The sequence below is a fragment of the Physella acuta genome, unplaced genomic scaffold, assembly GCF_028476545.2.
Source record: "Physella acuta isolate Inbredline_101_S28 unplaced genomic scaffold, ASM2847654v3 ptg000264l, whole genome shotgun sequence".
In the NCBI taxonomy this organism is placed as follows: domain Eukaryota; kingdom Metazoa; phylum Mollusca; class Gastropoda; family Physidae; genus Physella; species Physella acuta.
The window spans coordinates 1,278,950-1,294,008 of NW_026731783.1; the positions used below are offsets into that span (position 1 = coordinate 1,278,950).

Genomic DNA, 15,059 nt, shown 5'->3' on the forward strand with positions numbered 1-15,059 from the left:
TAGGTAAATGGCTTGACCTTTAGGGAAATCTGTCGGTTACACTCAAAGCCCTCGACGAGGGCTAAAAAGTGACCGCGAGTGAAATTCTCTTTATATGAGCTATATTACGAAAAAAAAATTCCTCCGACGACCCCCCTTGAAATTTTGTGAGGTGGTAGAAGAACACCTTGGGGTGTCACAAAAAACTCGGCATATCTGGGAAAACTTCGTAAAGGGGTCAAAACTGACCAGTTGTATTTCCCTATATAATCTTTGTATTTTATGGGAAAAACAGAGGGTCATTTCAAAGCAGATTTTAGGGTACTTAAACTCAGTATATCTGACTAATTTTTTGCATACTCTTAGGTGAATGGTTTGACCTTTAGGGAAAACTGTCGGTTTGACTCAAAGCCCTCGACGAGGGCTAAAAAGTGACCGCGAGTGAAATTCTCTTTATATGAGCTCTATTACGAAAAAAAAATTCCTCCGACGACCCCCCTTGAAATTTTGTGAGGTGGTAGGAGAACACCTTGGGGTGTCACAAAAAACTCGGCATATCTGGGAAAACTTCGTAAAGCGGTCAAAACTGACCAGTTGTATTTCCCTATATAATCTTTGTATTTTATGGGAAAAACAGAGGGTCATTTCAACGCAGACTTTAGGGTACTTAAGCTCAGTATATCTGGCTAATTTTTTGCATACACTACTATAGATGACTAGGCCGTATGGAAAAACTGTTGGTCAGACTCAAAGCCCTCGACGAGGGCTAAAAGATGATCTTGAGTGAAATTCTCCTTATATGAGATATATATATAAATAAATTGACGAACGATCCCCTTAATATTATGTGACGTCGTAGACCGACCCTGGAGGCTAACAAAAAAACTTTACTCCCGTCGGAAACAGCCATTATAGTTGTTAAATATGTTCATATACCGTAATTTCTTATATAAGCATAAAAAAACAAAGACATACGTCATACGTTCAGTTTTCAAGGGAGGTAACGTTTTTTAAATTATTATTTTTCAAATAATTGTATACTATTTTAAACAGAAACAGAAAATGACGAAGTATAGCATTTGTTTTAGTACAAAATTAAGTTGTTAATTTAGTTACGTATCCCAATTAAATAAATAAATAAATTTCAAAAGGCAATGTAATAAAAACTATGAGATGTACTGTTCATGGAAGCTGTGTAGTTCTAATTCCATTTTACGTATACATTGCGTACTTTCCGATAATTCTCTGCGAACGGTATTTAAATGACAAACTAAAACATTTTTTTTCTAAAGTTAGCATTACTGTTTAAATTAAAGCACTCAACACCAAATCCATCGCTAAATAATTAAGTATTCAAATTCAATAATGTTATTTAAAAACCTAAGCGAAGCTAGGCAGTATGCCTAGTCTTATAGTAATTTTTTTTTCAACACAACATCTCTCAACAAAAGTAAAAGTAGAAATTCTGGAAGTGGAAATGATCCTTCTAATATTGATTTGAAATCTGAAGAAAACAAGTTAATAAAAAGTCTAGTGAAAAGTTAAGCGCAATTTCCTTATGTTATCGAATGTAATTTAAAAAAAAAATGTGACCGAACGAAAGGATATTTTTGAAAACTTTCTTCGGCAATATTGTTCTAAATTATGGCAGGAATCGATTAGTAAATGTTTCAAGTCGCTAAGTGGTCTGGTTGCCGAGATATGGGCCAAAAACTGCATTTTTCGAGGTTTTTTGGCTTTTCCGGGAAATCCAGGAAGGAATTCCGAGAATTTTTTTGGCCCACAATCATCCTCGGAACTTCCTTAACATATTTGCTTTGGAACTAGGCCTCGATATTGCTTTGTTGAGGAGGAGATACGACTTAAAGCTGCGGACACACATCCATCCATTCATCCATCCATCCATCCAGAACTAACGAATTAATAATCGCAATTGTCAGTATGGAAATTGCGCTAAAAAGAATACTAACGTAATGAAAACTACACTTCCTTCTGCTCATGATTGCCTTGCATAAAAAAATACACCTGGTTTCTTAAAAGTGTTAGATAGCAAAGAGTTGAATTGGGACAAGCTAGAAAAACGCACAGACAATGACAATGCATATCAACAAATAAGAGATTTCAAGACGAATGCTGTTCCACCACCTTCATCATATGGACCAGTCACTGATCCAGGTATTAAAGTTGTTGAAAATGAAGGAAGGAAACGCAAAAAATTAGGTGATGACCTTGAAGATCAAATGACTTCAGCAAAAGCGTACAAGGTGCATAAAGAAGAGGATCAAGATTCAAGTTAACAATTGACATTTTAAACTATACATATATTCATCTTAATATAAATTACATTTTTAAATATGTGCTTTTAAACAAAAATAAAATGTGTAAATAAAAACAAAAAAACGTTATTACATTTATTAAACACTAGTTATAAGCCAGGGGTCGGCAATCTGTGGCTCGCAAGCCGATTGCGGCTCCTTTGATATCATTTTTAAAACTCATAAAAAATATTACACTGTAAAGAAAAAACAACTTTAAACGGGATAAAAAGACTCATCAGAGAACAATGAGAGTAGGTAAGGTAGGAAATATATGGACAGCTGAAAGTCGCTTGGGCACAATGCCAAGCCCCACAGCGTGCTGTAGCTAGCTCAGTGACGACAGTTTCATGCTTACCACTGCCGACTTTTTCAAATATCGTTCAATAGTGAATACTTTAGCGAATAACGCAGTCTGCATCATTGTTAGCATGATGCTATATGGCACTCTGGGTTATCTTATGAGCACCATGGCGCCAATGTTAGTTTTAATTAGCCGAGGGCCTCTTTGGTAATGTAATCCGGGGGCACCTGAGAGCGCCCATCTACGTCCCCGACACATGGGCGTCACCGAAGTGTGTTCTACCTCATTATTTTGGTGAGTGATTAACGTACAATCAAGGTTTTGCATGCGGTAAAGTAGGTAAACCAGTGTCCTGAAAAGCATGATCCAAGCGCAGGCATTGTTTACATTTAAATAAATCAATTTTAGAAAACAAAGTCATGCGTCTAGGAATATAGGAATGGTAACGCATTGATGAAACCATTCTTATATTTTTCGTCAGACGCTCTTCTGTTCCCGCGGCAAAGTTCGAGGACTGGTACTCTAGTATATTTATAAATAACCATATTGGCTAGGCCTAGTTCAAACTATAAGTAAACACAACATGATCGAATTGTTAACTTTAACATATATTTATAAAGACAAATTGAAATATTAAAACATTTTTATCAAAATAGTAGACGAATAAATATAGGCTTTTTTATATTTTAGTAATATAAATTAAAATTAGATAAGTAGATCATGACGGGGTGGTAATGTGATGTAACATAATATGTGACACAATCAGATGTTGAGTTAATAGAAAACAAATGAACAGCAAGTTGACCGACCTGATGGTGACGATGTAACTACTGTGATGATTCCACATGTTGTTTGTCTATCAAAGTTTTGGCTACCATGGTAATGTGATAACTCCCCATACACCATCATCTGATACTACGTCAAATATACGTACTGCTTTTGAAGTTCTTTAAAGCTTTGTTAATTTTTGTATTGTAAGAAAACAAAAAAAGACTACATGTGATAGTGATAATGGTAATAGTTTAACCGAATGTTTTGCTGGTCAATGATATATTTTTAAAGCGATATCACCGTTTTTAAACAATATAACCATATCATTTATTTTACCTAGGTTTAAAACTAAATAACCAAGTATTGTATACTCGATAGTCTGCATTTTGTTAGTAAATAATTTGCGATCATTAAAAAAAAAGATCTCTATGGGTGTCAATTTTCGATTGCCTCTCTTTTATTCCTTATGTTTAAACAAAGGTTAACAATGTGTGAACTACTTCTATATGTACATCGTAGGCCTATACACCAGACATATTAATTTTCATCTTGAAATAAAAAGCTACAGATATAACAAAACCAGATGACAACCAGCTATTCAAAAATTACAAGTTAACGGACGATCACTGTAAATTAAAATTGTCAGTTTAAAATTGCCGTAGTTATGAACTTTTTTTTATCAATTTTTAAAACAAAACTAAACTTGGTTAACAGTTGCCTTTGCTTGAATTTAATCTATTCAAGGGAGACAATGTTAACAAATGTGCATAATCGTCGCTATCAAGTTCATGGTAAAAATCTACGTTGAACGTGATAGAAACAAAACGCAGTTAAACCTAGAAAAAGTGTTTTTATTTTAAAAACTGACAATGTCATTAAGCAAAGTACTTTAAAAAAATTATAATTGTCTATAATTATATAATGAGAAACAGTAGCTTACGCGCACACATTTTGCCTTCTAATCCGAAACATTCCATTAAATGTTATTGATGTATCATGTTGCTGTTATAATTTTTTAATATTACTTTTTGCAGATATTTCCGATACTAAATATAGCCCTGCCCTGGTACCCAGGAATCAATGTTTAGTCTGTAATGATTGTAATCCGTTTCTGTGCGAAGAATATTCCAAGCAAATGCCAGGAATGACATTTTCTGACAGCGGTTTGAAATAACCTAAAACTCACTCATGAAATTGTGCAATATTTATTTGGACCAGCTAACATATTGTCATAAAGTATTATGTTAAGGTAAACCACATACAATTAAAAAGAAGTGTTATTCTGGACTTTTAACCTAAACCACACTGACCACATGGTACCAAACACGTGATTTTTTCAAAGTACCAGAGCAGGGTTAGTTATTAATTAGGCTATCATTTTATTCTGAATCCAAAATGAGAAGTCAAAGATTGTGTTGTCTAATGCATAAAACACCTAATACAAGCATTGAAACAAACTTCAACATAACAGTACCTTAAAGATTCCTGTATCATATCACTATCAGCAACGAACTCTCTAGCGACCCAAAACACTTACATGTAACCTCCGTAAACAAGGACGTCAAATGGTGTGTGTTGTGGTACCATCCATATTTATTTTCCTACGCAAACTAGCAGGTTTCATGTAAATACAATGTATGTCGGTTTAGAGTAACATATCTTTTTACATCGGTTTTTTAAATATTGTTTAGCTGAAGCAAAAGATCGACAACAAAGAGTTATGACGTAAGGAAGTGTACATTTTGATGTTAGCTATGTAACATCGGTACCATCCATATGGTCAGCTTGATGTCTAGACATTGGCATTATCTAGGTGGTCAACTTGATGTCTAGACATTCGCACCATACAGATGGTCAACTTGATGTCTAGACATTGGCACTATTCAGATAGTCAGCTTGATGTCTAGTCATTGAGGAAATAAATGTTGGTCCCGCTAAAATATCACACTAGTTTAGATACATCAGATCAGCTGAGTCTCGAGTAACAACAGTGGCACGTGAAAGCTTTGGGTCGTTAGAGAGTTTGTTAATCGCATTCTTCATCTGTTGTCACTTGTATCCCAATAGTCCAGTAATATGAAGTGGAATTAGCCGGCTTTTAGTTAGCATTAGCTGCGTATTTTAAAATCGTGTTCATGTGTCTCTCTCATTTTGACATATTTGATTGAACCGTAACCATCGCATGTATTATTAATAATTGGCATTTCAAGGTTTAGTTGATAAGCTTATATAGAATGAGTCTATGCATTAAAGTATTATTAGTATTGCTAGCAGGACAATGGCTGTGGTGGTAACCTAGCCGTCTAGATCTATAAATCTAATATTCAAACCATTGGTAATCCGAAATCACATAGATCTACATCTAGTCATGGGCTGGAGTAGATTAATAGATTATATAGTCTCTAGATATCTAGATTTAATAATTTAATAATAGATCTAGATCTTTGATGGTGGTAAAAAGAAAGGAGCTGCTCCAAAGGAAACTGAAGCAAAGAACCAAATGTAGACAACAGGTTATGTGTCGAGTGTAGACAACATGTTATGTGTCTAGTGTAGACAACATGCTATGTGTCGAGCGTAGACAACATGTTATATATATATATATATATATATATATATATATATATATATATATATATATATATATATATATATATATATATATATATATATATATATATATATATATATATATATATATGTGTACGCATACTCGTAATGTCTTGGCCTCGTTCAAACTACAAGTAATGTGTTGTGGTCAAACCCCCTATGGTCAAACCCCCTATGGTCAAACCCCCTATGATCAAAGCACCTGTGGTCAAAGCACCTATCTTGATTAAATATTTTAGTTAATAAAAATAAATGTGAACTTTACTATTATTGATTACAATTGAACATGATTTAAAAAAAAAATCTACATATTCTTTACATAACTGGCTAAATTCGCAAAATTATAACGAAAAGATATAAGTTTGATGTAACTCTATATGTGTGAATTAAATAGCTATCTAAAAGAGATATGTAGCATGGCATGTGTTTGATGTGTTGTTTCTACTTCTATATGATTGTCAAACTGATCTACACCTTATTAAAAGATAATGACTTTTAACGAATTCGGCTTATTTAGGTTTCGTAAAAGGAATGACGGAAAATGGGGAAGCAAGAGACTTAGTTACAAACGTCAAAGATCTAAACTCTAGACTGTAAACATTGATAGACTATTCTCTAAGGTTTTTATTTGAATTAAGTAAGAGAGTGCCACTATAGTGGCTCTGTAAAACAAATGTCACCATTTTCATGAATTAGATATCTAACCCAGGTTAAGAACCACTGCTTTCGTGGAAACGAGAGTGTGATGTATTGATTGTAGAACATCGAATACTTTGACTTTAGAGCATCTAATAGAAACATGTGTGATAGTTTGACCTTAGAACATCTAATGGAAAAATGCGTGATATTTCTAATAGAAGAATGTGTTATATTTTTCTGTGGGTTGGTTTTATTAGTAGTTGAGCAATAACTATTGTAAGTGTCTGAGCAAGTTGTTTTACTATGTTTACCGGTGTTCTTTCATGAGGGATATTCTGTTTAACCTAGCTGTGCTAGCAAATGTTCTGTTGTTCTCTGCTGTTTCTTTGAAACATTTATTTTATAAAATATCACTTAAACCTCACAAAAAAAAATTGTAAGTACAGAATCGATTAAATCGAAGATTTATAAAAAAAAAAAAAAATAATATTACATTTAAATACGGTTATAAATTTTACAACACAGAGCAACGTTATATTTATTTAAAAGACGCGCAAAAGTGCATGCAATTTGTTTTCTAAAGGCACATTGTTTCAAACATATTTTATATAGAAACAATAGCGTTTTTATTTATTTTGCCTATCAATGTTGTATTATATTTTTTTGACTAAAGGAATACCTTTTTTTTAGTTACTTCCCTTAACATGTTTCATATCACAAAATGGGAAGTGATAAAAAATACTTGTTTTAATAGATATACGCTTTACATTATTAACAACTAAATGATTCAACAATGTAATCACGGCATTTACAATGTAGTTGTGTTTTATGTGATTTTGCATCTACAAAAGATTTATATGATTCACACTATATACGAAGATTTTTAGGTGTATCATTTTACTCTACATAACACCCATGTTACTTTTTTTTTAAAAATGTATTTCCAAATTTATTTCAGCAAGAGTTATTATTCCGTACCACTTAAGCCAAAGCCACACAATATATGTATGAGCCAGGTTCTATTTTTACAACTTGTGTGGCCCATAACCTCTGTCCTCAGAATAGCAAACTTCTAATTAACACATTCTATAAAATAATTAAGTTTAAAATGTTGAGATAAGGGATTTGAATTTGTATAATGTTTAAATAAACAATTGCCCGAACCAAATAACATTGTTCTAAAAATACCACAATTTTAAAATAGTAAAGTAGTATTAGCTAAAACTTTATTTTCCGTAAAATCATGAACGAAAAACAAGTGAAACATAGGCGCAACTTTTCTATATTGCAAATAGCAAAAATTATATTTTATAACATGTGAAACTTTAATAAACGCTTACATTTGCTTGAGCTGTACCACACACTATATAGTCATGTTAGGGTCACGGAGTTCTGATCATACAAAACAAACCCAGGTAAAATTAATGTGCTCAAATGTTTATATACTACTACCTCAGCTCAGATGATGCTAGTGTTGATAAAGGATAACTGCTATGGTACTTTTGACGACACTATTCAATAGTTATTTAAAAAAGAAACTAATAAACTAAAGGTTTTGTCAAGGAAGTTGGGACAACAATCTTTGGTCGCCGTTGTTCAGGCTAACAATTAAAAAAATAGAAATCATAAGTTCATGAAGAAACGGTAACAGTGATCGTACGTTAAATTATAATTTTAGTATAACTGACACACTCGGGTTGTCATCTGGTTTTATTATATCAGTAGCTTTTTATTTCAAGCTTAAAATTATTATGTGGGTTTCATACGATGTACATATAGAAGTTGTTCACAAATTGTTACCTATTGTTTAAATATAAGGCATAAAAGAGGGGCAACCGAACATTGACACTCATAGAGATCTTTTTTTAATGATCGCACATTATTTACTAACAAAATGCAGACTATCGAGTAAACAATCTTGTTGATTATTGTGTTTAAAACCTACATGCTATTTTAGTTGTATACGTTTAAATTGTGAAAAAAAAATATTGTTAACTTAGTAAAAAACGTTGATGTTGCTTTTTACATATTTTAACGACCAGCAAAACATTCGGTTAAATGTATTGCCGTTCTCGATATCACATGTTTTCATTATGTTTTCTTGCAACAAAGCTTAAACGAACTTTAAAAGCAGAACATATATTTAACGTAGTATCAGATGATGGTGTATGTGGAACTTTTACATTAAAATGATGGTCAAACATCACGTGGAATCATCACAGAAATTTGATAGCCAAACATCATGTGGAATCATCACAGTAGTTAGATAGCCAAACATCATGTGAAATCATCACAGTAGTTTGATAGACAAACATCATGTGGAATCATCACATTAGTTTGATAGCAAGACATCATGTGAAATCATCAAAGTAGTTTGATAGCCAAACATCATGTGGAATCATTGTGTCACAGATTGTTACATTACATTACCATCTGGTCTTGACCTACTTATCCAATTGTAATTTATATTGCTGAAACACGAAAAATAGTTACCATATATAAAACATTCTGATAAAATTGTTTTGATATTTAAATTTGTCTCTATAAACTTATATGTTAAAGTTACAATACGATTATGTTATGGTTATTTATAGTTTGAGAGAGGTTTAGCCAATACGGCTATGTATAAATATATCACTGGCGTAATAACAATTACAGATACTGTAAATATGTAACGTTTGATGTATAACCATAGACTTTACTACAACACATTATGTTTAATTGTCTCTTACTTTACTTTTGTCCCTTTTTGAGTTTAGAAAAAAAAAAGGTGGCAGCTTAACCTGAGCTAATTTTCTTCTCAAAGGACTTGATCGAATCCCGTTTTTGTTGTGTCGTAAGACATGTGCCCGAATACGACAAACTCCTTCTTCAGCGTTGCAGTGTGTTTCACAGTAAAACAAAAACAAACAAAATATAACACTTTTAACGTTATACATATCACATACTGTTTTATCTGGAAATTAAATGTTTCGTACTGTATTGATAAGAGTTCTCAAACAGTTTAGATAATGACAATGTCGAATACTAAATGTCTTTTTTTTAATAACTTAAAATACATATTACTATTTCTACTGCGAAGACAAGGAAAAGGGAGATCAATAAATCAAACTAACAGAGCTATTTACTTAAATAAATTTAAAAACATATTCTTCAGAAATAGGCATAATACTTATGCAATAAATATAAACAAAATTCAATCATTTTAGAAAAGATATATTTTTTTTGCAACAAGCTAATTTTAATTTAAAAACATGTTAGGATATACATTTAAGAAACTTTGACTTCAATGTATATTGTTTTTAATGACTATGGATCCAACCCGTTTATCAATGTACACTATTTCTGACTGAGCGATTATAAATTTATTTCAACTTTAACAAAATATCGTGAAAGCTACTTGTCAAAAGTTTGGTCATTGGTGAAAGAAGTGCTCAATAAAAATGGCGTTGAACCAGAGATGGACCTCATTAAAGGCAGTCTTAGTGTAAAAACAACGAGAAAAACTTACGATCCCTACATTATTATCAAAGCCAGGGACCTAATTACATTGCTAGCTCGTAGTGTTGATCTAGAGCAGGCTAAAAGGATTCTAGATGATGATGTTGCTTGTGATATAATAAAAATAGGCTCCATGGTGGAAAAAAAAAAGAAAGGTTTATTAAACGTCGCAAGCGGCTTATTGGCCCAGGAGGTACAACCCTTAAAGCAATTGAATGCCTGACTGATTGCTATGTTGCAGTTCAGGGTAACACAGTTGCTGCCTTAGGGCCACATAAGGGTCTTAAGGAAGTACGCAATAAAATACTTTAAAAAAAACTTTTTAAAAAACCACGTTTTTCTTGTGGACTAAAAAGTAGAAAATAACTATTTACATACATTTGATGACAAAAAACGTGGGTACGTTCACCATCAAATTTCCGACCCATCTGCCCGACCCACGTTTTTTGTCATCAAATGTATGTAAATAGTTATTTTCTACTTTTTAGTCCACAAGAAAAACGTGGTTTTTTAAAAAGTTTTTTTTTAAGTATTTTATTTTCTCCTTTTTAGTCCGTTGCTACACATGAAAAACGTGGTTTTTAAAAAGTTTTTTATATAGTTTATTTTCTACTTTATCTAATCACTTGATTAAGTATGACTTGACTAAGTGTTTTTAAATACACGGACTAAAAAAGTCTTAAAGCGACCGAAACGCTTTAAACAGAGAAAGGGTGTAATTTACGTTGCTGGCGTGGAGATCTACTCACGAATCACGTGATCAAATCTCCCATAAACAAACAAATAAACGCGAAGCTGAGTTAAGGAAAAACGTGTTTATGTGTATTTTAGCATGCCCAGCGTACCAACCGTGTCACCGTTAACAATGTGTTACCGTGTCCGTTCTCCTTATTAGTCCGTTGCTACACATAAAAAACGTGGTTTTTTAAAAAGTTTTTTTTTAAGTATTTTATTTTCTCATTTTTAGTCCGTTGCTACACATGAAAAACGTGGTTTTTAAAAAAGTGTTTATAAATACACGGACTAAAAAAATCTTGAGCGACCAGGATTCGAACCTGGGTTGTCGCGGCCACAACGCGAAGTACTAACCACTATACGATCACGGCCAGCGCGCTCACATCGATTGGGGCCGAAGTAACTGTGTCAATAGGCCTCAAGTCTTGTCGGTATCTTTAGAAATCATGTCCTCAATTTTATGGTCCTTGGGGCGTAATTAAATTAAGCTAATTACGGTCACTAATTGCTAGTTTTTATGATTGCATATGAAATTGTTAGGCGAAAGTAGCATGCATGCCAAATTTCAGGTCTCTAGAGCAATCAGAAGTGGGCTAATTTTCGATGTCAATTTTAACAACAAACATCCAAACAAACAAACAAACGCGAAGCTGAGTTAAGAAAAACGTTTTAAAATAGTTGAAGACTGTATGAAAAATATACACCCTTTTTTTGTTATTCGTACTATTATGGAAAAGCATGACCTTGCCAAAAATCCTGAAATGCGGAATATAAACTGGGAACCGTATTTACCTCAGTACAAGAGTAAAAATATAAGTAAACGTAAGCAGCCATTGAAGAAAAGAAAGAAGAAGGAGTCTGAATCTAAAATTGATAAAGAGCTTGCATCTGGGGAGTACTTCCTTAAAGAGAATGAAAGAAGACAACGTAAGGCAGAATTGAAAAAGCAGAAACAGAAACAATCAAAGCAAGACAGGCAACAGAAGCGAGATAAATCCTTTATTGCACCAGAAGAATCCACTGAACCAGCAAAGAAAAAGGCCAAGGTGGAGACTGATTCCAAGGTTGATTTAAAGAAATTGAAACAGAAATTTGGAAAAATCTCTAAGAAAGCATGAATGTAATCTTTGCAAATGATGTTTCACAAGTTAAAAGGATACAAAATATTTCATTTTCCCAAAAGTGTAACATCCCAGTCTAAAATGATTTATTTAAATTTAAAATAATTTGTTTTTCAGATTTTAAAATAGCATACTTTTTTTTTATTCAATAGTTCTAAATTTAACAACCAATGCTCCAGTTGTCCTGGCTGACATATTTATAGATTTTATTTACAACTAATTCTAAATAGGACTAAGAGCATTGATAATTTTATTAAATTCGTTATATAGTTTTAGTTGTAAGAAACGCAGAATGCACTTTTATCTTTTTTAGTGAGTTCCTTTTACACACAGCATTGTGTAATAGAAACATGAATACTGGAATAATAGTGGTGAGGCTGATGTATGTTGAAAATCTGTTCAAGAAGATGTAGTGTTGTATTTTAATGTTAATAAATGTGAAATTAATAAAACCTTTTATAGCATCAAAAAAAAAAAAGAACTTTAATATATAGAAAGTTAGCAATCTGTTATAGATAATAGATCAGACAGAGAGAATATAATAACAGTACAACGAACTGACCAGTCACGTGGGACGGTCAGTAGATCAAGAGTTGGTGTATCGATTTAGTAGAAAAGAAACAACTAAACTTTTCTACTCATAGACAGCTATTTAAATAAATGCACATTTATTAAACAAAAAAAAATAAACCTGGAGTGATCTCCCCTAAACTTTCTCGAATATTCGTATATCAGTGAGGTGTAAAAAATCGAGATTTGTAAAAATCTCGATTATCTTAGCACGATTACAAGACTTTCTCTATACTTCCTATATACGAGAAAATAAAAACGAGTGCTTTTCATCACTTCCCATTGCTTTTACTGCAGGTTTAAGGGAAATCGCTTCTGATATAATATATTTTAATAAAACAGAAATAATTTACAATATAGAGAGGCAAATAAAACTACATTCACTACTGTTTCTAAAAAGATTTTGATTGAATTAATTTCTAACACAGAAAAGTGTATTTTTTGTGTACTTTTAAACAAAATATGATGATTTTCCGTATGTTAACATTTATAACCGTGATAATATTTTATAGTAAATTTGTAATTATGAGAAATATTCTTTTCAAGCCACGGTGCAAGGCTGAACTCAGTGAGGAGAAAGTAGTTTTTTTTTTAAATAAATTAACATGTGGCTAATTATTCCATTCGAAGTAACAAGCCTGCTTGTGCTGAGGAAGGTGAAGTGGAGTTCAGCTGTTCATGGACTCTATACCGTGATCCCAACTCGAGACTTTCGTGATAGCCGTACAACACACCACGATAATCCCGTTCTGGATGTAGCTTATCCCATTAAATATTGAAAAATAGAGTTTGCATAATATGATGTTATAACAATAGTGTTTTGAAAGAACACATTATTAAATCTCAGGACATACGCCAGGTTAAATTATCCTCAAACAATTTTTAGAGAAACATTCATTTGAAAAGTGAAATGTTATTATTTATTATGTAAACTATTTGTGGTATTGATAATTATAAAGCTCTATATTAATTAACCATTCAGTAATTTAAATAACTTCACTATGACCAATCAGTAAAACAGAAAAAAACGGGCTTTAAATAAAATCACAGATTTTTGCAATAATATAAAGCTTATAAACACAAAGAAATATGATTGTATAAACAGTGAGAACTTATCCCCACAGATAAAAACATATTTGCAAAATCAATTAGCATTCATGAATTCATTCTTGTATAATGTATTTAAATAAAGGACATACAGGAGTCTACAGTCGCGCAATGTGTTTCTAGGCCGACCCAAATAAGTTACAAAAATGTATGTATTTTGTTATATCTTATATTTTGTACTGAGTTTGAATTTGATTTTGAATATTCTCATTAAAAATAAATTAACAAGATTTCATTTTAATTGTGTATAGAATGTTATAGCACTTGAATTGAAAAAAAAAAGATTCTATTGTTTGCTATATTTCTATGTAATGCGTTTTATTATTGTTAGGATGCTATTTAGAGATATGATAGAATGCACACTTTATAATTTTTGACACAACAGTTTTAGTTTTTAAATCTCTCTTTTTACACCTACATATATGATAGAGTTAGCAAAACAATTATGTTATTGTTACTTATAGTTTGTACGAGGCCTAGACATTACGAGTATACATACATATATCTATGGTGTATTTACCTTTTAGTGATACTGCAAATCTCTAATGTTTGAGGAATAACTATATGTTTTACCACTACATTTTTGAATCCTTTCATTGTTCATATCATTGTCCGTTCTAAATTTGTTCTCAATCACAATATGTAATTATTAATTTTTCCAAGGCAAAAAAAAAATTGCTTCTTTAGGGGTCATCCATAAATGACCTAACGCTTTTTTTACGATTTTACCCCCCCCCCCCCCCCTGCCACCCCCCTTAGTCAAACAGGCAGAAAAAGCCAGATCCCCATAAAATAACGTCACACATCAGCCTTCAACCCCCCCCCCCCCTCAATACTTCCGTTGTATGTTCCTTAAAAGAGTTATATTTTCCCATTTCTTGTCTGAACTCTGTCAACATAAATTGTTTTAATTAATTTTTATAACAATTTATTAAAACATTTTTTGCCGAGAAAGAACAGCTAAAACTTGTTTTCTAGCATTGCTTTTTACAATGCAAAACAACCCCCTCCCCCTCATCACACACCGTCGCAAAATTACGGACCCCCCCCCCCTTTTTTTTCCTCCTAAGAGTATGACGTCATTTATGGACACCCCTAACCCGAGATAATTTTCTACTCAATCGGCTTATGACAAATTCAAAAAAAAAAAATTAACGAACTTCGATTGCCCGAACGCCGTTTGCTATAAGGACGTTTTACCAAAACGTATTTGCGACAAACTTCTTAAGTGTTGCGGTGTTTCACAGTTTAAAAAAAAAATAATAACGCAATTTAAACGTTATACACATATTTTACAGTTATACTGTTATGGTCAGTGGGCTATTTAATTGTTGTAACTAGCCATAACACAAATTAAAACAGAGTCCAACGTTCATTTATCACAATAAAATATAATCTTCCACATAC

General features: G+C 32.3%; 1 pseudogene; it reads left to right on the forward strand.

The window, feature by feature from the left end:
• The first annotated feature begins 2,764 nt into the window (after positions 1 to 2,764).
• Positions 2,765 to 12,140, forward strand: LOC131939075 (KRR1 small subunit processome component homolog; annotated as a pseudogene).
• The last annotated feature ends 2,919 nt before the right edge of the window (positions 12,141 to 15,059 follow it).